Source organism: Falco punctatus (genome assembly GCF_963210335.1).
Source record: "Falco punctatus genome assembly, chromosome: 8".
In the NCBI taxonomy this organism is placed as follows: Eukaryota; Metazoa; Chordata; class Aves; order Falconiformes; family Falconidae; genus Falco; species Falco punctatus.
In genome coordinates, this window is record NC_137588.1 from 12,349,564 (window position 1) to 12,376,036 (window position 26,473).

A 26,473-nucleotide genomic window follows, 5' to 3' on the forward strand; every position below is an offset into this window, starting at 1 on the left:
AAATACAGAGAATAACGCTTGTAGTTGAAGCGACAGGGAGGCATTCTGCAGCAGCTCCATTTGGTCCCAGATTCTAATGAGACTACAAACGCTGGACAAGGTCCAGAAACATTACAGAGGTTTGGAGCGACAGTGTTCACCCGTGCCACTAATCCAACTTCAAATCAGTTTTTCAGAACCTGAAACCTAGGTGCTACTCAGTCTGAGCAATAAATTACATAGAAGGGAATGATGCCCATGGGAAAGGGCGTCTCATTCCATGGGACTTGAAGAATGGTCCAGGACCATATATTTCTCTAGCGTTTCAGTTAGTGTTTAAATGATTCACCCATCATTTTAGCTATGCACTTATAATGGAAAGTGCTTGGTTTTGATCAAATATGTATTCTGAAGAAATTTAAGACCATTTTTACGGGTTTTTTTCAAAGTAAGAACCTGTTGCGCTCTCTAACTATAAATAACTCTCTTTTTTATATATGGATATCTCACCATATCTTACAGTCAAGTCAGCTTTTTTCTAAATGGAGCAAGAATAAAAAGCAATGTGGAAAAACAAGCTGGAAAAAATAGTGGAATTAAACAATAGATCCTTATGTATATATGATAGGTTTGTACACTTTAATGAGAAACTGAACATGTAAAACCCAGTTTTTAAATTATGTGTGGCCTTGCTTAGCAGAAATTACAAAATATAACTAGTTGTCCATTCACACTAAATGCTATTTAGCAAGACAATAGAAAAGCAAAAAAAAAAAAAAAGCAAAAGAAAAAATAACCAAGGGAGACTCCCTTACAGTTAATAGACTGGCAGAATTCATAAGCAGAGCATTTTCTTTCACTGGGATATAATGAAATAAACGGGCTTGCAAATGTTTTGGGATGCTGAAAGCAGCTGGCCCCGTGGCAAGGCTCTTGTACTGCCCCAGGAAAGGTGATTGTGTGCAAACAGTGAAGGAGGGATCCTCAGATTGTTTGAAATGCAAACCTTTGCCTGGTAATCGCTTGGGAAAGTGATAGTTGGTATAAGCTGGGTCTGTGCAAGGCAGTATAGTGACACCTGTAATCAGCCGTAATCCAGTACTGTAACTGCCTAAGGCACACCTACCTCTATCAGTGATAGGCAGCAAAAATGCCAGAGTTTATAATGTGCAGAAATAGGTATTCGGTTATGTGACTTACTTTTGACGACCACCACCCAAAAAAAACCCCCAAAACCAACCAAACAAAAAAACACACACAAAAAAAATCACCAAGAAAACACACTGCAAGCAAAAAAAAAAAAAAAAAAAAAAACAACCAAAAAAGGGAAAACCCCCCAAAACTAACCTAAACAAACAAACCGACCAACCAAAAAAAACCCCAACAAACCAGACCAAAAAACTGTCACAAAAAGCTGTAGCAAAACCGGTATCGTGTGATAAGTCAGTAGTTCTAAAAGCACAATCATCAGATTTTTTTTTTTAAAATATTCATTTATGGGTAAGCTTATGGCTGCTTGAATCAGTAGGGGACTGAAGTCGGTAACCCAGAGCTCATTTTCAATGTTTGTTTTTGTAGGTGCAGTGTAAGAAAGGAGAGACTGACAACAGATTTTCGGATACTGTATTGGCATTTGCTGCTGAACAACCAATATATGTATCAGACACATCTGATCTTATAAAAAAATCAGTTACTCATTTTTGGTACGTAACATTTTTTTTTTCTTTCTCAAATTGTTTGATCTAGTACAAAATAAGAAAGTAATTGCACTTTTTTAAAAAAAGAAATCTCTTTTTACAGTGAGCATGAGGACCAGTGATTTTCTACAAATCTGCAATAGGTCATTGCTGTGTAGAAATGTCTTTTGGATCGAGAAATAACAACAAAAACTGTAATGTACTTGTATCGGGTCATATTGTAAGAAAGTGAAAGTATGTTCAATTAAGTGATACATAATTTCGCTTTATCTTGCTGTCCCAGGTGGGTGCTGTGTGATGGGATGAAGTACACGTGATTATAATAGGGATGGTACATAAAGGAAGCTTCTAAATAGAAAGTAGTGCATTGGAGTTTAAATAAATATCTTTTGATGTCACTATGCAATTACTTTCATATACAATATTTAAAAGGAAGATATTTGGAGATAAGCTTTATCCAGAAAAGTTATAAAACCCATTAATGCGTACCTTGAGAAAAGACAAGTATTTTCCAGCCATATGTAAATGCATAGCTCTGAGGTGATATGCATCATTATCTTTCTGCTACAACCTGCTCTTACGGGATATATACAGCTTCTTGTCAGCTTGCGCATGCTACGTAGTCGATAGAGATCTGAACAAGCTTTTCATGCCTGTTGCCTTCTACTCTTCATCGGTTCTGCTTTATTGTGATTAATGTTTTCCCTTGCAGCAACCTTAATTGTTTTTTGAGGGTTAGAAGAGTGGTCATAGTCACAGCTGTTGTCAATTTAATTCTGATCTGCAAGGAGGCTACACTATAAGCAAACATTTTCATTTTGAATACTTTAATCAAAGGTTTTCAATTACAAATAGAGCACCCACTAGCTGGAAATGTTCCTTACCAGAGGGTAGATTCCACCCCTATTCGTTATCCGCATTGCCTATTATTCAGATGTTCACAGCTGAAATTGTGAGCTCCAGAAATAAAACACGTGGTAGCTACAAAAAACATTTCAAGTGCATGATCTCTAACTAAAGAATTGGTACTGATAAAAAAAGCAGGGTAGATGGCCACTTTCTCTTGAATTCCTTGCCATTTCATGGCAGTCTATGAACAGAGTGGATAGTCTCATTTCTCTCCTTTCTTAGTTGCCCTTTTGTTTCCTAGATCCTTGCTGATGCTTGCCTGAGTTTAGGTTTCATGTACCACAGAGGTTTATTCCTAGTAGCGTGCTGTTCATGTCTTGCTTGTTGTTTCAGCTTCTGAGGTTCAGTTTTGTTCTTCCCCTCTACACTTACAGTAGCGTGCAATTCTTTCATACCCATGTCCTCGCGATGCAATGGGGAAACCGCCAGGAAAGCAACAGTCTATCGTGGCAGCTTATGAGACAAAATCCCATCCTGTTTAAGAATCTGTAGCCAGGAGCACAACTTAATTTGAATCATTTAACTTAAATTCAGCTTCACTTTGTGAATGTTGTAGTACAGAGACAATACCAGCAATAGAATAAAGATGAAAAACTCCCAGTTGAAATAACGCCCAGAAATTGCATTGGCTTGGCGCCAAAGAGCTGTGCAGGGCTGAAGTCTAACAAAGTTCTGCACCGAGCAAATTCAGGTAGGTGCACTTTACATATGAGTAAAAAACTTTTCATGTAACATTTCTTGTGTTTCCTCTTAACTATTTGGGGTTACAGTGTAATAATTACGTTCTCTGTAAGTAGCACTTTCCTTCATAAATTGTCTCTTGAACTTAACAAGGCTGCTTGTGGATTTCGGTGCCGCTCACGATAAATGCATCCAGTGACGAGCATCTGTAGTAAATGGCTTATAGTTTACATATCAATCAGGACTGTAAAGCAAATTACTGACTCTTCATTCTAGGTATCTGGTGACCTGTATGACAGGGCTTTTTCTACTCGGACTTATGTGGTGATAATGGAATGCCAAATGAGATAACATATGTGTACGGGTTCATATTTAGATACACATTTTTACATCAATTTCAACCCACAGATCATCATTTAAAAAAAAACCCTAATTACTAAATTTTTCAGCTGAAATCAGCACAACTGCCTCAAAAGTATATATATATTAAACACCTGTAAAGCAAATTGCATATATATGCATGATTTGTTTCCTAATATAATAGCATTCAGAGTAGTGTAATACTTCATTAATAACAGAACTAACCAGGATGACTGATTTCATGCAGTTATGCTTATATCCCACGTTCTTCTACATTATTTGAATGGAGAGTTTGGCTGTTAAGACTTCAGAGAAAAACTTCCTGGACGGCTGAAAAGCCTAGTCGTAAAATACATTATGATGTGAATTGTAATGTAGTGTAGCTAGTACTGGTTTAGTTTAAACTCTTTGAGTTTGTCATTGGTAAAATAGTTCTGGTGGATTTTGGAATATATTAGAAACACTGGTAAATATTTCATATATATTTCTTATAATTAAATATCAGAAGATGAATATCAACAAATCAATGAGTGCCTTTCAACGCGAACATTCCAAAACCTGTGAGGAAAGCCAGACTGCCCTGATGTTCCATTTATTTTTGGTGTGACGTGAAGCCATTGCTCAGTAATGTCAAGAAACATTGCTGAACAGCACAGAATGATACAATTTAAAGCCTTAATTAAACATGCTTGGGGGAAGATGAAATACATTTTTGAAATGTTATGTAATTTGAAAAATATATTTTGCTTACTACATTTATTATTAATTTTTATTTGCAAAAATATTTTATTTAAAATTTATAATTTATTTTTTACTTGTCCATAAATTTGGGGAATAAAGTCTGAAATTTTTGATAGAGTTTCATTGAAAATTTCTATTGAACCTTGAAGTGCTGCACACATATATATTTTTTTTTCTTTTGCATTCGGACAGTAGTGGGAGAAATTATTCAGAGAGGAGGTGGAACATCCATCCTGAGAGGTTTTCAGGAGTCAGGTAAACAGAGCCATGGCTGATTTGCCAAGTTGCATGCAAGACTTTTAGATCCTAGTGATTTCATTAGGGGCGCACTGCTAAACATCAGCCCAAACAGAGGTTGGATTACAAGGGACAGCTAAGTCTCATACACGGAGCAGAGATAAGTCAGCATCTCCATTAGGCCCTGTCACAAATCCCAGATTAATTAAGAAAGGTTTTATCCAACTGTGTTTGTATTTTCCTTCACCTTTTATCACTGGTACCAAAATACTTTGTGAAATTGTATAACAAAAGAACGACAAGTGGCTGTATCTAAAGACACGCTGCAAGACATAAAATGTGAGAATTTCCATTCTTTGTGTAGTTACCAATAACTTAATCCAGTCTTCCCTGGGTGCACTGTTGGAGTAGATCTCATTTTTATTCATGCTTTTCTTATAATAGGTTGAATTCCTTTTTGATGACTGACATTTTCTAATCCCTGTGGATTTCATCAAGAGTTGATTTGTTTTTAACAAACCACAATTACGCTATGTATTTATTCACTACATGAAGTGAAACCTTTTCACTTGTAGATGTTAAGGGAATTACTACTTTTATTGATTATTTTACAGTTAAATTGTATTTTACCAAATAGAACGGGTCAAAGGTTTTCAAAACTCTTTCTTTCCTCCAAGTAATTCAAGATACAGTTCAGTTACAGTGGCAGATCCGTTCTGGACTTTGGTTCAGCATCCTGAGTTTCAAGTTGTTCTCGTGGTCCCATTAGATTATCTTATTGATTTGCCAGACATCGATTTACTGACTGCTCTGCCAGCAGCCATAAGAACACAGAGTTTGCTTGTAGCCTTAAAATATATTCCAAAGTACTGTTCACGGACCAAGTTCACGCAGTAGGCTCCATGGTTTTCAGTCAGAGTTCCGTTTAAAAATATTTCTGCATAGAAAGAAAAGGAAGTTTATTTAATGTTAGGCACATTTCCCATTGATAAACAGCTTAGGCAAAGAAATTGGAATTAACCGATTCATCCTAGCCCAGTAATGTATTCTGCTTTTTTTATTTTAGTTTGCACATACATCGGTTTTCTAGAGGAAGTAATTGTATTCAGCCTTTTCATTTCAGTGCAAAACCAATACACTTAGATTTCTGCCTGAACTTGCAGATACTACTCTGCAACACAAATATCTAAGACGGAGATCGCTGAGCAGGCAGTGTGCAATGGGATTCTCTATAGAACTCTGCAGCAATGGGCCCCACTGCTCCTTATCGAGGAAATGTGCAGCTTACTAGGAAATCCATTAACTCTGTCTCCACTCTGTTTCCTCTGGTATTTTCCCCTTTGTTCCCTGCCTAGTGAAGTGACAGAATACCTATATAAACATGGGAGACCCTCTCCAGTCTTTCACTCTTCCCAATAATCCCTCCCATAACAGCAGAGCTTTTGATCAGCTCCATGTTCCTGCAAACTCTGCGCCATGTGAAAAAGGGAAGATCCCAGTCTGCACCAGGGGGAGATTCCGATGGTGATACAAGCTAATAACAAATTAATTTGCCTTGGCATGAGCTGGCAATTGTAGAAAGCAAATAATGCAGCAGATGGTGGGTTTATTCCCAAAACCAAAACTGAAATGCAAGGACTTCCACGAGCTCCTTGCTGAGCAACAAAAATAGCAAATTTGCATTCTCTCCTCATTGATACCCCATCAGTATCTCTAATCTTTTCTGAGAACCCCAGATTGGACAAAATATATTTAACTAATTCGTAAACATTGTATTGGACAAGTCTTTGCTTGGGACAGGGAGGCGTACACAGGCAGACTCACAGACCCTCGCAGAAACACATTTCCTATTTATTTATTCTGTAGCATTTAATGAGCTGACAATGCTTTCTGAAGATTCAAGAGAAAGGTATTAAAATACTTTCTTCTCACGTATTGGTCTGCCTTACAGAAACAAACTTGGAAACCTTCAGCATGTTACTTTCGTGTCAGTTATGCACTAAATATATTCTCTGCAGCCAGACTTAAGAAAAATTGTCCAAGCTGAAAGAGGTTGTGAGATGCACAGGCAAAGAGCTTCTGTTTAGCCACGTTCTGAAGCAAAATGGGCATCAGAAAGGCCACTTAGGCAGGATGCGGGAAATGAGAGAAATAACTTTTGCATTTTTGATATAGAGAAGCTGGTGGGCTTGGTGGATTCTTGGATCACTTCTATGTCCGTTGGAGTCAAAAAATTAGGCTCGTTTGTGTTTGCGGAGTATTGGTTTCTTCCTTTAAAGTCAAGAAAGGTAAGAAAAAGTAAAAAGAAAGCTCTTCTCTGTAAAGAAACACCCTCTTCAGACCTGCAAAGTGAACTAATATTAAAAGTTCCCAATGCTGAAATCAAGCCAAACACCAAAAGTAAATGTAATTACAGAAAGTGAGGTGAAATACCAGCATTGCTGAGCTTTGAAAATACATCTGCCAACACAGAAAGGTAAAACCTCTCTATCAGTAATAGCTATACTATGAACTATCAATCCTGTATGTTAAGCATTTTGCTACTGCAATGTTGAGACCTTTGTCACTTTTTTTTCAGAAATACTGATTATCTGGCATACAGAATAGCATTATTTACCATATATCTTCATGGACTAACATGTCTCGTGCCGTGTTTAGAATACGAGCCATCCTGCTTTGTTGTTTTCATGTCAGCTTTAATTACTCTGCTTTTAAATGCTTACTACAACAAAATGATTAGGAGCACCCACATTCGCAGTGTATTCTTTGACTGATGCATAACATACATTTGATTTAAAAATTAAAAATAGCAGAATTAGGTTTTTATGCATGGAAATATGTATTTATATGATTTAATAACTAAAGACAGCTATGTTTTTATAAATACAGCTTTGTATATGGCAAAGCACATATTAATGCAAAGAGAACATCTTGTTCTTAATATCAACTGTAAAATCTGGTAACATTAAATTTATAAGTTTAATTAAAGGAACAACCTTTGATTAATTAAAGGGACAATCCCTTACAAAATAAACAGGTGAAGAACCACTGAACAACACCCGCTGTAAGACAGTGCTCATCTGATAAGCAATGATACATCTAAGATGAGCCTATCCATAAGAATAGCTCTTCCTTAATGCTTTTGTTTGAGAAATCTCAAGACTAATTACACTATACACGGCGAGTTTTCTTTGGTACAGATTTCTCTAGTTTTCCTTGGAACCAGACAATGGAGCTTTAGAAATCTTAAATATGTCTCTTAGCAACTTGCCAAAAGGAAGCTCTGCTGTGATTACTTATAATTCAAACATCATCGGCCAACGGTTTTGACCAAAGTTCTCCGTTAAGAATAGGAGCAAGCATACCATGCAGTACGCAGTTCCCCAGTATCTTAGCAAGCTATTAGTTCCACCGTCCTAATATATTTTGTACCCGGAAGTGGGCTTTTAAGTATAACCCCTGATTCCAATACCACTGAGCAATGCAAGTTTATTTCATCTGTTTGGGTTCCTGCCTCAGGGAGGCTGGAGAACCGAGTACCACACATAGGGATAATCCTGGGAGCACAGGCAGCAGCAGCAGGAGTTGGGCCAGAGTAGTTCCTACCTGTGCTGGCTTTGGCTGCGGTAGAGTTAATTTTCTTCACAGTAGCTACTATGGGGTTTTGTTTTGGATTTTGCTGGCAAAAGAGCTGAATATTCAGGGATGCTTTTTTTACCCCTGAGCAGTGCTCACACAGAGCCCCGGCCTTTTCTGCCCCTGCCCCAGCCCACCGGCGAGCAGGCGGGGGGGCACAGGACGCTGGGAGGGGGCACAGCTGGGACAGCTGACCCCGACTGACCAAAGGGACATCCCATTCCATATGGTGTCATGCTCAGCATGTAAAGCTGGGGGAAGAAGAAGGGAGGAGCTGGGGGTGGTGTTTGGAGTGATGGTGTGTTGTTTTCCTAAGTACCTGTTATATATGATGGAGTCCGGCTGTGCTGGGGATGGCTGAACACCTGCCTGCCCATGGGAAGCAGTGAATTAATTCCTTGCTTGGCTTGTTCATGCGGCTTTTGCTTTATCTATTAAACTGTCTTTATCTCAACCCATGAGTTTTCTCACTTTTACTCTTCCAATTCTCTCCCCCATCCCACCGTGGTGGGGAGTGAGCGAGTGGCTGCATAGGGCTTAGTTGCCAGCTGGGGTTAAACCACAACAGTACCAGAACAATTCTTCCTTCTTCCTGCTACAGCAACCTAAATAGCCTCCTGGAAAGCTGTAGAAATTAGGGCTTTCCTGAATAACACACACCTGTGGGTTACTTTTCTCCTTGTTTCATATTACTGCTGTAAGCACAAGGTAGTCATTTGTGTTCTCTGCTTTTTTAAAAACACAACAGTTATTTGGGTTCTCAACGTGGAATGCAGTAATTATTTTTTATTTTCTTTAAAGAAAACGGGCAAAATTTTGGTAATGGACGGCCACGTAGTTGGAATGGAAAGTATTCCCAGGTGTCAGGGGAATCTGCTGCTGGCAAAATCTTTATGGCCAAGTTCTCGTATTTGCTACTGTGAGCTGAAGGAACACCACCTATGTTTTCAGCATTCCTAAAAAAAAAAAAAAAATTCACTGTGCTTGGAGTCTTACAAATGGGTGTTTATTTGTCTTCTGCGGTCATCCCTGTTTTGTGTTCCACCACCAGTGAGGAGCTTAATTTGAAGATAATTCAATACAACACTGTATCTTAGAGCTCTAGCGACAGGCGTGAAATTGTTTTATCTTTTTTGTTCTTGGTGCGCTGTGCCGATTGGGCTGGTGCGTAGACCATCTGCTGCTAAGGTAACTCTTGGGATACTTGTCAAATTGATTGCACTCAGAAACAACTGAGACAGAGGAAAAACAGAGTTTCTGATTACATTTTACCCAGGATCTTGTTTAACTCTAAGAAGTGGTAATTCAGAAATAAATGGCTTTAGTGGACATCATAGAATCTTTAATTAACAAATTACTCTATTAACAAACACATTGTTTTCCAGGTGAGTGAGATCATTTGCCCCTGGGGCTTTTATTGCATATGCCTTCTGTTCCTGCGGCTAAATATGTAACAAATTGAAGTATTCATTTTGATTACGTAAAGCACGTGGGTATACAGTGATGTGAAAAGAAGGATGACATTTGTTTCCTGCCTTCCCTAAGGCCCCTACAGGCTTGCCCGTCCCTGAAAGAATAAGGCATAACGTCATTAATGTATATGCTTTTTTTCTCTACCTGTGACATTTTTGGAAGGGTGTTTTTAAAGCAAGAGCCTTTACTAGATACAATGGGATAATGGTTATTTATAAAATACCACTAAACCCCCAAATTTTTCTCCCAAAAGTTTTATATTTTTACATATGTCTGTTGTGTGACCATTCAGCAGCTTTTAGAAATGAATTTATTTAATGTTATCAAATTTAAATAACTTTATTAAAACAACAAAAATGTATTAAATATTTATGTAAACATAATTAGTTTACTGTTTGATTTTGTTAAATGTTTATTAATCATTTATGGTTTATTAAACAATTAATCTGCATTTGAGTCCCTTCTTTATATCTTATTTTACAGGGACACTTTCTGTACTGTGAAACAATTTGTTGGCATGTATTTGACTGGAAGAGCTCCTCTTTCATTGCAGTCTCAATATTTATCGAAGTGGATGAAACACTGGGAAACATTAGCTCGCATAAGTAAAATGACAACATTTCTAGACTATATAAAATCACCAGAGGTTTTTTTGAAGTATATTGTTACAGTAAAAAATGCAGAGGAATTTATGTGAAAAAAGGTCAGAAAATTAATTTAAAAGACGGTCAGGAGTGTGTAAAATAGTTTTAAAGAAGAGTTGTCACATGTTGGTTGCCTTTGCTTTGTCCTTCATAGGACTTGGATGTAATCCCTGTTGTGGTGATGCTCTTCTGACTCTATATCTTCTGTCCTGGGGATATTTTTTCCATCTTACATGTCTTCAGCAAGCTGTTTAAGAAAAGGGCACGTGAATTTATCTAGACCTGACCTCTCACTGCATGTTTCAGGTGTGTTTTCTGGTATTTCCTTCTGGATATCTTGCAGAAAATCAGGCTGGGGAACTTGAGTGTGGCCCATGCTCCGGTTCCTCGTCTCCTCTGCCAGCCACAGATGAGCACGACGGATTGTATCTGGATTCGTCACAACAGGTTGGTTCCTACTGTACGTTGTTTACTGTTGGTGAATAAAAAATGACTACGTCAGCCACCGTTTAGATGAAGATACTGAAAAAAAAATTCTCGTTCAGATGTAGGGTTTTTGGTAGTCTTTTTCCTATTAATACCTATTGGAAAGCATAAAGTTTATCTTTCCGGTGTCAGGAAGAAATGTGTAATCACCAGAGAAGACACTGTGACCAAGTAAACAAGAAATTCTACAAAGTCATTACTGGGCTTATTTTTCAGTCTAAACTTTCCATCATCCTTCAGGTAAGAGTATGTGCCATGTTTTTTCACTGTTCTAAGGCACAGAAGAGCATGCGTATGTATGCCTATGTGTGTTAGTGAGCTTTTGCATTTATGTATAGCTACATAAAATCTGTTTCTAACATCAACAGCGTTATTACATGCGTTTCACATTGAGTTACTTTGTATTGCAACACCTACCTCCCTGGTATTTTGCTCTGTGGTGGCTATTATGAGTGCTGTCTTCCATATTATTAAATGCTAACGTGAGCATATGCTGGCATGTCACTGTAGCAAACAATGACTTGTAGTTCCCTTGAAAATTCACATGCATTTTATTGCTGTTGAGAAAATAACACGTATCACCACTGCAGTTCTAGTCATTTTACTGATTGTGAAAGGATTTCCCCCCTATTACCTCTGCATTTTCTGTGTTGCCAGGTGTGAAATGAACAGAATCATAAAGTCAGGCTGTTTTGGAGAATACAAACAACGGCACAGTCTGTGCTGATACAAAAAGCAGCGTACTGAAAGTGGAAAAATGCTAGTAGCTATTGGCAAGCCAACATATGTGATAGATAGTACAGTATAAAAGACATATTTTTAAATTATTGTAATTAAAGCAGTTGTAATACATTACTGTATCCTTATATTTAAGTACATCCTAAAGTCTTTCTGAGAGCAATGCAACCACTACGCTTACGTAAACAATATCGATATTTAAGTGCTCCTTAAATATGGCTGGGTTGCCAGGAAGGGACACATTTGCTAATTGCAATAGGAGTTTCAGCAGTTACAAGGTCACATGCTTTATTCAATTTCTAGTAAAACCAGTAAGATCTTTTTTAATATTCCCAATGAGTTGAATAGCGGTTGACTCAGATGAGATGTGGTTGTGGAAATGGGTTTTAAGATTGGACCTGATCAAAGCTGTTTTGAAGACAGGATGGGTGTATCTGAGGTTGAAAGGGTAAAAATCACCTAATTGCAGACTGAAAAGAAAGATACTTTTATGGGAAGTCAGGGGAGTATGTAAGGATTTGCAAGATCAAGATCAGCAGAGGAGAACATCTGGAGCTATTCTTGAAAAGAACTATGGAGCTACAGAAGTCTCAGTAAATGATAGAAACATTTCCCCTGAAGGAATGACTAATGCCATTCAATATCAGCGGAGCAGAAAGCATAGCCAGGAGGAGCACTAATACACCTGAACAGGCCCTAACTAACTCACCTGGGAGCCCCATCCACCCCTTCCAGGGGAGTGCCTGCTCTGTCCTGGCAGTAACATCATGAGATGGATTCCTCCTCGAGGTGCAAGTTTCATAAACAGCTTAGGTGAGAAAATGGTGAGTAATGTGCTCTGACTGCCTCTGTGTGTTCTTGCCACCTAATCTATGAATAGGGTAACACTTCTTTCAGACAAGATGCAAACATTTTAAATATATTACAGACATCAAGAGTAAAGTAAGAGATTTTGTTAAGATTTCTTCTTTAAATATGAAGTGTTAACAAAATAATACACTTCCCCTGTTAAAAAAACGTTGCTGTGAAAAATCACAAATTAGACCGAAAAGCTTAACCACAAAAAAAAAAAAAAAAAAAAAAAAAAAAAAGAAGCGTAAGAGATAAGAGTTGAAGCTCATTGAAGCTCTCTGAAAGATTTAGATTTATAATTACCAGTAGGGCGCTGTAGGAAGCATGTTGATCTGTGTTTACTCAAACAGGCCGTGTGGAGCTCCTGCTAGAGCAGACAGATAGGGAGTGGGTGAGCCTTTGCCATGACTCAGTATGGCCATCCTCATGGTCAGGGTCATGGAGTACAGACAGATGGACGAGAAGAGGAGAGAGAGGGAGAAAGAACTAGGAAGAGTTTATTGATTATTGCAATCAAAGCATCCAAAAGAGATTAGCTGCTCTAGCGTAATAATTAATTTTTTGTGTATGGTTCTTTATACAAACACAAGAGGAATTCCCTGGACTCACAACCTAAGTGGCAAGCTAGAGGCAACATCCTTTTCTGTTTCAGTCTTTCTCTGGAGGGGGGAATAATGAGCCAATGAGCAGCACCTAGGACACCTTTCCAAGCCTTGTCTAGACAAGACTCTTTGCATTTTATGGGAGAGCCTGTTTCTCTGCATGCATGTATGGTTCCTAATGCAACAGAAACATCATCTTGATGTAAAAACAATACAATTAAATAAAATTTAATTATAATCCATTATGATTTATAGCCTCTTGGAAAAGGGGAAAAAAAAAAAAAAAAGAATCCCAGAAGCTTAGCAATAAGTGAGGTCAGACAAGGAGGAAGCTGCAGGAAAAAAGTTATTAGTAAACACCTATTGTCTTTTGAAGAGAGTCTAAATGTTTTTAATTTTGTGCCTTGGAAAGGAAAGCGGCGTTTTTCTGCTTATGAGGTCTGGAATAGCCAACTGGTTAATACGTTGGCCCATTAAGAGGATAAGAAGAGCATAAACACCTATGCAGGCAAATGGAAGACAGACTAGGGAATTTCTAGTAAGGCTTTTGGTTGTTACTTTTTTTCTATGCACTTTTGCATTTGAATTGGTTTCAACTTAACAGAACATCTTTAATTCTACCACTGTAAACATGTTGGAGGACGCACGAGGGTCATACAGTTGTAGGTGCTTTATAGTTCTTCAGGCAGGGGCAAAACTGTGCTTTGGACTTTTTCTCCCTCATGGTTTTGTTTTCTGACGTCATCATTGGTTGTGAATTAGTCTTAACACAGGATTTTCTGAGGTTGTGGTCTAGTTTAACATTGAGTTTGAAAACTTATGTTGTTCTAATGACTTTATGTTTGAGCATAGGCAGTCTTTTGGCAAGCATAAATGTAGATTCCCATCTTTGTTACCATCTCCATTTAGGTGCTCTGCTCTTGGCATGTAATTACCAGCAGATGCAATCAAGTATAAAGTGGCATTTGGCACCTGTGTGCCAGTGCCCTCACAGAGGAGGGACTTTCTATAGAAGAGATACTGCTTGAAAACTGCCCATCTAAACTCATTTTGCTTGGCACGGAGCAAACTGGCAGCACCCTGGGCGAGCAGGCACTGTGCCATTGTAGCAGATGGGGCTGAGTGAAGGGAGGCATTCGGGAAACCTTGTCCAAGCGCTGAGTGCACATGTCTGAGGGCAGGGTTTCCAGCCAGCAGCATTGAAATGGCTCCCTGTCCTCAGCTTTCAGCTCCAGTTTAAAAGAGTCTGCGATAGATTTTAAGATGTCAGTCCAAGTTTCAAAATGTGCTATGGTTACATTGTTCTTGAAAAAATTATTTCAGCCTGGAATGTACGAGGGTCTTAGAATTATATCCCACAGACTAATGGAAGTATGATCTTAGTATCTGTGCGATGCCGTAACCAATGTGCTTCGTCTAATGTTTTGGAGCACATTCTCAAAAATAAGCAAATGTTACCTAAAAATCATGAAGAGTTAAATGTCATTGTTTGGGGTTGTGGGGTTTTTACTATAATATCTTTTTCCAACACTGTACACAGGTGGAAGCTACTCAGTAGCAAAAAAAAAAAAACCAAAAAAAACCGAGTTAGAAACTGTCTCAAACACATATTAGCAATCATAAGCTAAATACAAGGAGTAGGTTGTTCTATTTCAAAATAGATGCAAGTAAATGCACCCAGACTTGTTGCATGGCCCTAGTAGAAAAGGCAATGTTCAAAATTAAAGCGACATTGCAATCCACAATTACTTGTCTGTTTTTTACACCAATCACAATAATTATGTGATTTTTAAAGCAGAAGTAAAGCATTTTGTGAAGCTGGTTGCAGTGTCTGTGCCCCAGCAGGCCTCCTGAATGTCCCTTTTTATCATCTGCTAAAAGCCCTGAACTTCCACGCTGAGTCACGTTGTCTTGTTTAAGTGATAAATACTCTTTAAAAAGCTGCTATTAATTAGCATCTGTACTAATGTGAGTATGGTAGCAACGAGACACCCATTCAACAGTAAGACTAGAGTGTGAAAAGATAACAATTCCTCCTGACTTCTTTGGGTAAATACTGCTATACAGAAAGCATGATCAACTTACAAGTATACAGCCATTTTGGTTACTTAAACTGCTTTAAGCATGAGCTTAATGTTAAACCGGGGCTGGAGTGATGGAAAAATCAACAACGACCAAGAAAACCCCAAAACCAACAAGGTATGGACTAATGCATGGTAGTCCTTGATCTGTGTATAGTTGTTGCACAAGGCAGTTATTATTCTCCACAAAAGAGAATTCATCAACATTGGTAATGCTGTGGGGCATTTTTATGTTCATGGTGTTCTATGATTCCAAGAAATTAAATGTTTCATACCTTCTCTCAAGTACTTTAAGTAGGGTAACAGTATATTTATTATTTTATTTTATTTATACAAAGTTTTCCTGGAAGCTAGAAATAACATACTTGGGCCTGACTAATACATTTTTTTTAGTATGGTTTGTTTGGGTTTTTTGTTTTATTTCTTGTAGTGAGCTTGCAAGTGAGAATGTCTTTTGGGATAATGCTAAGAGTTTAAATACAAATTTTTCCTCTCTCAGTGGGTATCTATAAAATTATGTAACATAGAAATAACTGTCCTGAATGTAATAAAATGAGTAAAAATTAAGTATAAATATATGAGCTTAGGAGGAGGCTTTGCAACTAGTTATAACATAGTTTTGACTCATGTGTGGTATCAATCTCTGCGATAACTCTGGGAAGCAATTTGGGGTGTCCTGTTGCAGCAGTGCCGCCAGGAAGCCTGGCATGGGCTGTTCCCACCGGTTCCTAGCGCTGTCCCTGCAGCCTTGGCTCCCTCCCTCTGCCACCTCCACGTGCTAGAAAAGCACGACTCTGCCTGCAGCGCAGGCTTCGTGCTACAGGTAGTTTTCAGGGAGAAAAAAAATCAAATCCAAACAGTAATTATATTTTAGGATCGCTGGGGCCCTGAGGAGACCTAGGGTCTTGTTTGGTTGGTGCCACTTGGATTAATTTAGCAGTTTCATTTCACAGTACAGAGGCTGATTACCTTACAAGGTATGTTATTGCAAATCTGGGTCCTTCACCCAGTGCGCAAGAACCAGTGCGCACACAGAGTCAAGATCTTGTCTATTGCAAGTCCGCAGAGATGGGTGTTGTTTGGTCATAAATCCACAAAGCTAGCACGCCTCTTAAAGCATAGTAAAACTTTTTATACAGTTTGAACAATCGTTTACAATTACATTTAGTCACACTTATTTTTTGTTGCTTTTTACAAGCCTCGTCTCCATTTAAAGGTACAGTGTTCCTTGTTTTTTCACCGCACATGTTCAGTGAGGAGGGGGCTTTGTTAGCAGGGGGCTCCCTTTGCTCTAGGGTGGGTCTTAGTATGCTAGTAAGGCTAGTTCACACATAGTTCAAATAATCTTTTGTTTAGTCTCATTAACCATTTGGTTCTCCTTGAGCTTAGCTTGTTGTGCCCCAGCTTGAAAAATTTATGGTGTCTGATCATTCTTCCAAGGCCATGCTTTTTTAACTGGGTTTAGCTAACATCCTCTGTTTTTCAAATTCTTTCTTGTTTTTCACTGTAGATATTTACATATCTCCCCCCCCCCCCCCCCCTTTTTAAAGTAAATAATTCTTGTATCAGGTATGTGAGAATCAGAACGAGGTTTTCAAAAGTCGCCGTATGATCTGTTCAGGCTGAAGAGAGCAATGTCCTAACACCCTTAGACACCTGACCCATTTTCTTCTCTTCAGGGTAATGGATTTCCAGTATTATTCCAAACCTCCGGCTACCTCTTAGAAAATACTTATTTTCCCAGGAAATATAGAACAAAAACAAACTTTAACAGAGCTGCTGAATTTACTTTCAGCACTGGGATTCACTACAATACCCCTTACACAAGCCTTGCGGCGTGACTTGTGTACCGCAGAACTATCGACAACACCACAAGGAATTAACTGGGGGCCTGTTCTCCTCCAATACTGGAAAGAAAAGGGAAAACTGAGACTGGTTTAGGCAAAGAATACAGTCACAGCTTGGAGGAAAAAAAAAAAAAAAAAAAAAAAAAAGACTAAGTACTTCCTGTTTAATAATACTTTTGTTTAATTGCATTGCAATGTAGCAGTATTTCTTGTAGCTGGACAGCTCCAACACATTGCACGTGTCTTGCAGGCTGCATGGATAATTAATGCCCATTCACAGATATACATTGATAATATATTTAACTTTCATAGTGAGAGCTAGCATATTATTTTAGGAGGGTGGGTGTTTTTGTTTTTTTTTTTCCTTCAGAGCGGTGCCGCATATTAAGGTTTGCATATTAAGGTTTTTTTTCCCTCAGCTATTCCACAACTGGAATGAAATGCCACCAGTATTAATGGGATGACAGAGTAAATGTCACAAGCTGAAGGGACCACAGGAGTGTGTATTTGCCACATGTAGAAGCAGTACTTTATTACAGCACAATGTTGAATTTATGAGCATCGCTATAATATTCTAGATATATCTCTCTGGTAATATCTGACATATATCAGGGCTAAAAGTCAGGCTACTGCAAAACCAGCTGCCTTTTGCTCTGTGTACCTTTCCTAGATGCTATGGAGCTATACAGTCCCAGTAATGCACTGTCAACCGGAGCAGGTAAAACCAGCCCCTGAATATTATTTATTAGCCTGTGAATGCAGATTGCATGCACACTTTATTACCTGCTAATTTACCACCTGCTGGCTGAAGGATGGCAAAAGTCTACTATTTGTTTTATAGGAATTCATTATGTCATTAACCTTTCACTCCTATTGGCCACGAGGAAGAATTTCTTCAGTTAAATCACTCCTGTAATAATGCTCTACAAATGAAAACAATGATTTATTGTACCCACAAAGTCTAATAAACATAAATTATTTCCTAATGCTCTGCACATTGCAAATGATTGCATGTACAACTAGTTACTCTTTCCAAAGACTGTTTTAGTCTCCTCTGAAACACGTTAAGCAGAAATCATGCCCATTTTGGTATTTGAGGTAACATTTTCACGTTTGGCATCGTAAAAACAGGGATGTCATTAAAGATCTTGTAGTTTATGTATTATGTTTTTAAGGAGGAAGAAGAGAAAGAAAGGAGCAAGAAAACTGCGCTTGCCTTACTCTAACAACTGAAATGGTAGGTAATATTCTATTTATTTATTTTTGTTCTAAGAAGTTCTTGAAGGAAAGCTGGTGTAATGTCAAAAGCAGTCAGCGGCTGTTTCATTTTAAAGCTGTCTGTTTTGAGCCGGTACTCCACGCTGACCCTCTGGTGGCTGTTTCCTGTAGGGTGCGAGCTGGGTCCTTGCAACCTGCTGTGCTCCGTGGAGAGAGCTGGTGCCTTCACGGGGTGAAACTGGAGCAGCCAAGGATATTCCAGCTAAGCCAGGCATATTTTAAGAAATATTTTGCTTTTGAAGAGAAGTAGCCATGCTTGATTTAAGTTTGTTGCAATGTTTAAGTGCTGAGATTCACAGCTGGTGTAAATACCAGTGCTGCACACCATGCCTCTGTGAGGGAAAGGAATGTTCCTCAGGGCTGCCTGAGGAGTCCACAGCTCTCAGGGAGGTGCTGGTGAGGCCTGGGTGTCCTCAGAGCAAGGGCGGGAGATTTAAACTCGGCGTGATGTGTAAGGGAAACTGGCAGGCCATCCCTGAGGGGAGCCGCTGGGCAGGCGGCCCGGGCCGCAGCAGGGCAGCAGATCTCAGGGGTGTTCCCTGAGGTGAGCCAGGGGAACGCCAGGGCCACAGAGACACCTGCCAGGGGCCGGCAGCTTTCGTGAGAGACTCACCCAGAAGGAGCTTGGCTGTGGTGTCCATCCGGCATAAAGTCGTGTCCTCTGTGCTCACCAGAACAGATGTGGCAGCCCAGAGCTCCCACAAAAACGTGCAGCCATGCAGGTCTGGGGCTGCAGGGCGTGCCAGAGCCTTACACTGGTAGCAGACAGCAGGAGCAGGAACAACTGTGTGAGGTACAACCAAGTGTACATTCTGCTTGGCCTGGTGGCAGGGCTATGGGGGAAGGGGAAAGGTTAAGGAGCATCAAGGAGTTAGACAGACTGGCAGAACCATGCTCTGCCCTCCCTGAGGCAGAAACAGCCACCAGAAAAACCCCAAAGATCAAGGGCAACCTGTATCTTCCCCCCACCAGACAGAAGGCAGTAGCTTAAAGGAAGGGAGCGAATGGAGGCAAGTCTGTGCCCAGGGCAGCAGGCGAACCCCCTCCTGGCCCACCTTGCCTTCCCGGGTGCCTCTGTACAACAGGTGCGAGGCTGTGGGTGTGGAAGGCCAGTCAACGAATGCTGTGGGTGATGGTCTATCTAAACCAGAGGTGTTGCCAGGGTCAGAACTCTCCATATCATGACCATCTCCGTGAGGAAGAAAAGACAGGGACTCCCTTCTAAGAGGAACAGAGGGTTCATTATGCCTGACAGACCCTCCTCTTAGGGAAGTCTGCTGCCTCCCCAGGGCCTGGGTTAAGGACATCACTAGGAAACTTCTTAGCCTGGTACTGTTTAATATCTTCGTCGGCGACATAGCGGGATCAAGTGCACGCTCAGCGAGCCTGAAGATAACACCAAGCTGAGTGCTACAGTTGACTGTGTAGATATGCCTGAGGGGTGGGATGCCATCCAGAGGAACCTGGACAAGCTCAAGCCTGTGTGAGCCTTATGAGGTTTGACAAAGCCAAGTACAGGGTCCTGCACCTGGGTCAGGGTAACCCTTGGTATTAATACAGGCTGGGGGATGAGAGGATTGAGAGAAACCCTGCCGAGAAGGACTTTGAGGTACTCGTGGTTGAAAAACTGGACAAGAGCCAGCAACGTGCACTTACAGCCCAGAAAGCTAACTGTATCCTGGGTTACATCGAAAGAAGTGTGGCGCGCAGGTCAAGGGAGGTGATTCTGCCCCTCTACTCCGCTGTGGTGAAACCCCACCTGGAGCACTGCGTTCAGCTCTGGGACTGTCAGCACAGGGAAGACACGGACCTGTTGAAGTACATCCAGAGGAGGGCCACAAAAACGATCGGAAGCATGGATCACGTCTCCTATGAGGAAAAGGCGGAGACGGTTGGGGTTCTTCAGCCTGGAGAAGAGAAGGTTCTGGGGAGACCTTATTGTGGCCTTTCGGTGCTTAAAGGGGGCTTATAAGAAAGATGGAGACAGGCTTTTTAGTAGGCCCTGTTGCAATAGGACAAGGGATAATGATTTTAAATTGAAAGTGGGTAGGTTCAGACTAGATATTAGGAAGATTTTTTTTTGTGAGGGTGGTTAAACACTGTAAGGTGGCCCAGAGAGGTGGTTAAATGCCCCATCCCTGGAAACATTCAAGGTCAGGTTGGGCAGGGCTCTGAGCAACCTAATCTAGTTCCTGATGTAGTTGGTGTCCCTGCTCATTGAAGGGGAGGTTGGACTAGATGGCCTTTAAAGGTCCCTTCCAGCTGAAACTGTTCTGTGATTCTATGAAATCAAGAGGTTGTTTGGAGTCTGTCACAAATAGTTCCACAGTATGGTTTTAGAATGCTGTAAATTGCTTTAGCCTACTTTTCCCTTTTCATCTTTGTGTCTTCTCCTCTTCCCTCTCCATTTTTGAAGACTCACTTTCTTCCAGTTTGGAGAGACTTGACTCTGAAGATATTTTTTTTATCCCCCACACCACCGCACGCTCCCATTAAAGCAAAATGTTCTGTAAATTTTCCAGTGTTTCAAGAAACGTTTTGTGAAAGGGTCCATCTGTAATCAGTGCAGCATTGGCATTCTATCACTTCTATATTTTCTGCACCTTTTTGATAGCCCACAAAATTTTTCATATCCTTTTCAAGCGTTGCCAATTAAAAAAATACATAATTCTTTACAGTATGTGTGACATTCACCTTGATACCGGTGACATTCAGAGAGCCTGCTGATTTTTAAGCTCGTGATTAAGAACTGTCTGAAATAGTTTCACGCGTGGTTTGTAAATCCTCAGTCAGAGCTTTTCCATCAGTACTGTTGTGAAATATTTCTCCTTGGTTTTGCGGATGTTTAAAAAATTCCTTTGCAGGAGCTCTCTGTCTTGAAAATGAAATCTTTTTCTTCTCGTAAACATTTATTTTCTACAAATACAAGAGTTACTAGTCAGTGACTATAATGTAGTACAATTTTGCACTACATAGAGGACATGACCTAGGACATGACTAAAGAAAACTAAATGATTATTTAACTTGTGGTCTCTCTCTTCTCCTATCACCTTGTTTTTCTTTTGATTCTTTATCCGGCTGTTTTTCCTATACTATGAAGTCGCTTCTTAGTGAAGTAATTTAAAGCATCTTTCTTCTGCCCCTCAATTTAGAATTAGTTCACAGTTTGAAATAAAACAAACCAACCAACAAACTGTTCTCTCTTTGATGGTATTTCCATTCATCTTCAAGAGACATTAATTTGCAGGTCCTGTGATCAGCTCATTTAAATCTAAGGCATGATCATCTCCCTTTAACAGCAAGTTAAAAGAACAGAAGTTAAATAACTGGATTCCAAGTAGATCTCTTAAAAAGAGGTTCTGTGAACAAAAGGGTTTATGTGGTTCACGAATTGTACCAGGAGTTTTCTCCCCTTTGGAAAAGATGCAGTTCTGTAGTTTCTTGCACTTAGAGCACTAAATGCAAAGATGTAAATGATTTGATCAGAATGGCAACATCTCTTTAATCAATTTTAATTGATCGTATAAAGCAGACAATTTTAATGGATCGTATAAAGCAGAAATTGACAGGATAGCCTTTGTCCAGTTTAATAAATGCTGTATGTCTGGGAGGATAGTAAGGACATTTATTCCATTCCTTTCCAGAATAGAATTAGTACAGCTGATTTCTATCCTTCTGACGGTTTGTATCTGGGGTGGGAGGGTGTGGTGGAAACAAAAACAAAACAAAAAAACCCACGAGTGTGAACTTCTTTGAATCTGCAGTCTAAATTGCCCGCTATCATGCTCTTAGTGATGTTACGCTCCTTCAGTTCTTTTCTTTTTTTTTTTTTTAGCTGTAGAGTTGGATTTCATAATAAGAAGAAAGAGAAAACTGGAAACAAGTCATGCAGACTTTATTACAAGCAGCATCGATCACAGTATACCATACCTATAAGAGAGCTGTTGACTGGAAGGTAGGCAGCATCTCGTAAAGACCATTCTGTTTCCTTGAGTTGCCGCCTGCTAAATGAAAACTCTTTTCTTGAAAGTGTGTTTTGCAAGGTCTGCTTAGTCCGCACTTGAAACCGTTGGTAATAGCAAGCAACTGAAGGCAAGGTACAACCCAGTTAATCTTCTAGAGGTATGTATAGGTAAGAGAAATCATTAAGGAATTATATAGATATTGGACACTTCAATCTGTGTGGCTTGTTCTAAATCCCAGCTAACAGCAGATGTGGTTTTTAGGTTGAGTCAGAATTTGGCATAAAAATTTTGGTGAGCAACTCTGAATGAAAGTGATGAACAACTCGTGTTCCTGCCAATTGGACTATTCAATTTTGTATTCAAATTCAAAAATGTATTTAAAAATTACATCCAGAGTCCACAGTGTGAGTCCCTTGAACAGCTGGATAGCTATGCTCAGAGATTTTCTCTAAGTAAGTGTGCTTCTAGATCATTTGATAGAGAACAATCCAATTTAATCATGTACTTGAGGGGAAGTAAATTACTTAGTCTGGTCTCTCTGTTGTTAGTCTGATCAACCTCTATTCATCTTCTAGCTTAACATTTTGCATTTTTTAAAAATGGGAGTCAGCCATTGTGATCTAGGTATTAATAAAAGTGCAGTTTCCATGTCTTTATTCAAAAAAATAAAGATGGTCAGTGTCACAGCTGCAGTGGTTCATATCAGATCCTCATCGATATATGTGACTGATTCAGGATCGCAGTTCAGTTGCTGAAAGACTACTTTATTCTTTTGGTTGCATGGTTTTCAAAGAAAAATCTTTGCGCTCACACTTTCTTCTTTCTCCTTCTGTCATACTTATCCAATGCTTCCCTATAACTTCTGTATTTATTGTCCTGTTTCAGCCAAACTTGGCAACTCTGCCAGAACTGAGGTCTCATAACTGTGAAGTGCCTATGGTTTTCATTAAAATTGCTAATTTGGCGTGTGCTTTAACGCATCTTTTGCTGAAGGTGCAAACGTTATTCGTTCTACCTCGCAGCAGTTTGCTGGCCCCTGACTGTCCCCACGGCTCTGGGCTAGCCACTGTGTGTTGTCTTGCAAGTGAGGGATCAAATAAAGGTGCGCAGAAGCAGCTAAGGCCCCTGTGGGGGTCCTACTAGGAACAAGAGGAAAGTGGATGTTTGTCAAAGAATATTGTTTGTCGCAGTAAGATGCAGGAGGAGTTGGGTAACAGGGGATCGACAGGTGAGGCTGGAGGCGTAAGGCAAAGGAGCTCAGTTCACAGTGGTATCTGGGTTAACAGTTTACAGACAGGGTAGAAGATGAATGTCTCAGATGTGTAGGAACTCAGGCTTCATTAGCTTTGCTCCTTGCAGAAAAACATGTTATTAATTGCCTACGGTCTCCTGGGGAACTACTAGCCTTGTTTGAAACTTTGCTGCTGCTGCTTATTGTCTGATCACTGAGGCATGCTCTGAACAGCATGTCTTTGATGCTGATAGATCAAACTCCGAACTGAAATCTGCTGAGATGAGGAAGCCTGAATCAGCAAAGCCAGCTTTTAAGGAAACAGAGAAACCTCTCTGTGGAATAAAGAAAGGAGTGTTGCCAGAGACTGGAAATATGAAGTCTGTGTTCTTTAGTGCTCTGCACTCTCTGGGGCCCAGCCGGCAGCCTGAAAGACAAAGGAGGAATTACTTGAGTATTTCCACCCAAGGAGGAAAAGAGAACTAAGTAGCTGTATGTAGGAGTGAAAGGACAGCCTGACATGATGTGTGGTTAATGCTGGTCCCCGTGCCTGCAGACTTGGAATATATGAAGCGGTAGCATTAGCAAATGCTCCAAGGTGCTAGGGAAAATTGCCTGGGACTTTTTCTTCCTGTAACCGCTAATACATTTTGAACCTGTATATTTAATTTGAGGCTTTCCACCCTGTCCTTTTGAGTAAGAATTCTGACACTAATAACTGGCTTCTGCACAGATGAAGTCTGAATGAACAGTTTGTTTGACCTCTTTTACTGCAAAGATCTGGGAGAGGGTGGAAAAAAATTCTTCACTATTTTTGGAGAAGTAGCTCCCAGCTCTGATTTTGTTTTCAGCCTTCTTCAACTCATACTTTACTATTTTCTTCCATTTATTCTTTCACTATAATCACCTGATATAGATCTGTTTATTATTTGCAGTGGTAGCCATTTTGTAATGTACCCGTTAAAGATGTATGATGTGAATGATTAGACAGCGTTAATTTGGAGGGAAACACGTTTACATACATACAAACTTACCCACTGCACTTCACCAGAGGATTACACAATGCGTTTATCTCTGCAGCATCCTCTGGACACTCCGTGATGAAATCTTCAACTAGATGGGCTATGAGTTTTATGCTGTAAGGCTTGTGGCAGGATTATCAAAACCCCAGGCAAGCTTCATATAGTAACCGCAGTGTTTGCTTTTCATTCTGTTTCCAAAGGGATGGTCTGAGCAAGAGCAATACAACACAAGTGTAATTTGCTTTGAACTACTACTGTCTTTTACAAAATTCGTGTAACTGGACAGTATTTTTGAAGAAATGGATAGGCCTGGGTGTAAAGCATGAGCTAAATGTACAGAGCAACGTGTGACTGATTAAGTTGTGGAATGATGTGGCCAGGGACTTTTTGTGAGCAGCCTGATAAAATATTGCAAGTAAGCATGTCTACATTCATTTGTTATTCTTAACTGATTATTTTTTTTAACAGAATACGGTTTATAACAATGTTTAAATTTTAGTCGGTATGTCGTCATTGTGAAATGGGAGAGGACTCAAATAGACGGTAGAGTAATAACTTTGAAGCAAAAGAAATTCAGGAAGAGTAGTCAGTGGAATTCTTACTATGTGGAAACCTCAGAAAGGCATTAAAACAGACAAGTACATTAACAAACTTAAAATAAGCTTTTTATTACTCAATATTTTTTCACTGAAATTCAAAGCTTTTGCACTCTGAGTAAAGCAGAAAGTGGAAATCTCAGCAGCACTGCATTAATTTTTCAAGCCTTAATGTGCCAGACAGGGAATAAGTTATGCCCTCTGGGAGGAAGAATGAAAAGCCAAAAATGATTCTCCGCTGTTAGGATGGAATAACTGAATAATAGCTGATATAAGCAGCGGCGTTGCAGAAGAAAAGCTTACAGCAGCTTTTGTGTCATCATTAGGAGTGAATGTTTCTCTGTATAACTAGTGTAGCGAGATTAGGAAACATGGCAGGGCCTATTTGTTCTTCTCAAGGGGCCCTTCACAATTATGGGAGAATTTCAGATGAGTACCTCATACACAGCTGCTGATAATCTATGTGAGCTACTCCTATTTTCACATTGAATTTGCAGCCTGTACACATTGCTTCCAGCATCCACAGGAGAAAGTATAATTGTCCGTGGCAAGCTTATGATAGCAATATGGCACTTTAAACTGTGGTGCCTCTGGGCAGGCTAGGCTTTATCTGCCAGAAGCCCGACACTTGGGTGGGCTCCTGGAGATGAAGAAATGAGTCTGTGAAGTCCTTGTCCCTCTGACAGGCAGAAACATCTGCTGCATTCTTGAGTAACTTGTTTTCCAAGGGAGATCTCAGGAGGCCTCTTATTAATGATTGTCTTCTCTGTAAATACACTCGTAAAGCTTTTTAATTACTGTGATAACATGGCAAATAAACAGAAGGATAACCCCAGTCTCGAGTAGAGGAAGGTATAGGAATTTTTTGTGTCTGTGAGCTCACCTGGGAATGAAGATACCAAAGCACCATCTCCATGCTTCAGTGGTGCCTCAAGCTAAAGTATCTCGGCCTTTAGTCACCCCCAAGAGGTATGAAAGGCTTCGCTAACAAGGAATGAAACAGAGGAAGAAAAGCAGCATGAATTTTTAGGAAGCCTTGCCTCGTTCCCATGTCCTATTCAAATGTCAAGTATTACTATGGCATGTGGATGAAGGAAGCCGTGTGGGCAACGAGGATAAAAGCATTTTAGGCCTTCTCAAATCAACCTGTCCTTTGTTGAAAAGAAAATGAGAATGGAATGTAGAGATTTTTATCTTCACCTTTATTTAATCGATCTTCAGATAGCTTTACAACATGCTTTGTTGTGGCCTGCCATTGCCTCGTGATCCAGAGAAAGCTCATTTTACCTGATGGAACTAACTGTACTGAGAGTTTTCATACACATTTCTGTAAATAGTACTGAATTGGTATTGCTTCTCTGGAATGACCATGCCTTGTCAACGGTTCATCTGAGATCTGGGATGCGGAAGGCTGTGGC

General features: G+C 39.8%; 1 protein-coding gene across 16 annotated transcripts in view; it reads left to right on the forward strand.

Annotated features, from left to right (window-relative positions):
• The window catches only part of ZNF804A (zinc finger protein 804A), a 228,827-nt gene that overhangs the window by 164,131 nt on the left and 38,223 nt on the right, over positions 1 to 26,473 (forward strand). For 9 of the 16 annotated variants that reach the window (XR_013929986.1, XR_013929987.1, XR_013929988.1 and 6 more), the window contains 3 exons: positions 1 to 10,804; positions 18,118 to 18,200; positions 22,083 to 22,196. The exon at positions 1 to 10,804 is cut by the window's left edge. The gene's annotated coding sequence lies outside the window, so the exon portion shown is untranslated. Of the gene's footprint in view, positions 11,696 to 18,117; positions 21,769 to 22,082; positions 22,197 to 26,473 lie in introns of those variants that run through there. The other 7 variants (XR_013929990.1, XR_013929991.1, XR_013929992.1 and 4 more) reach the window with 7 other exon arrangements.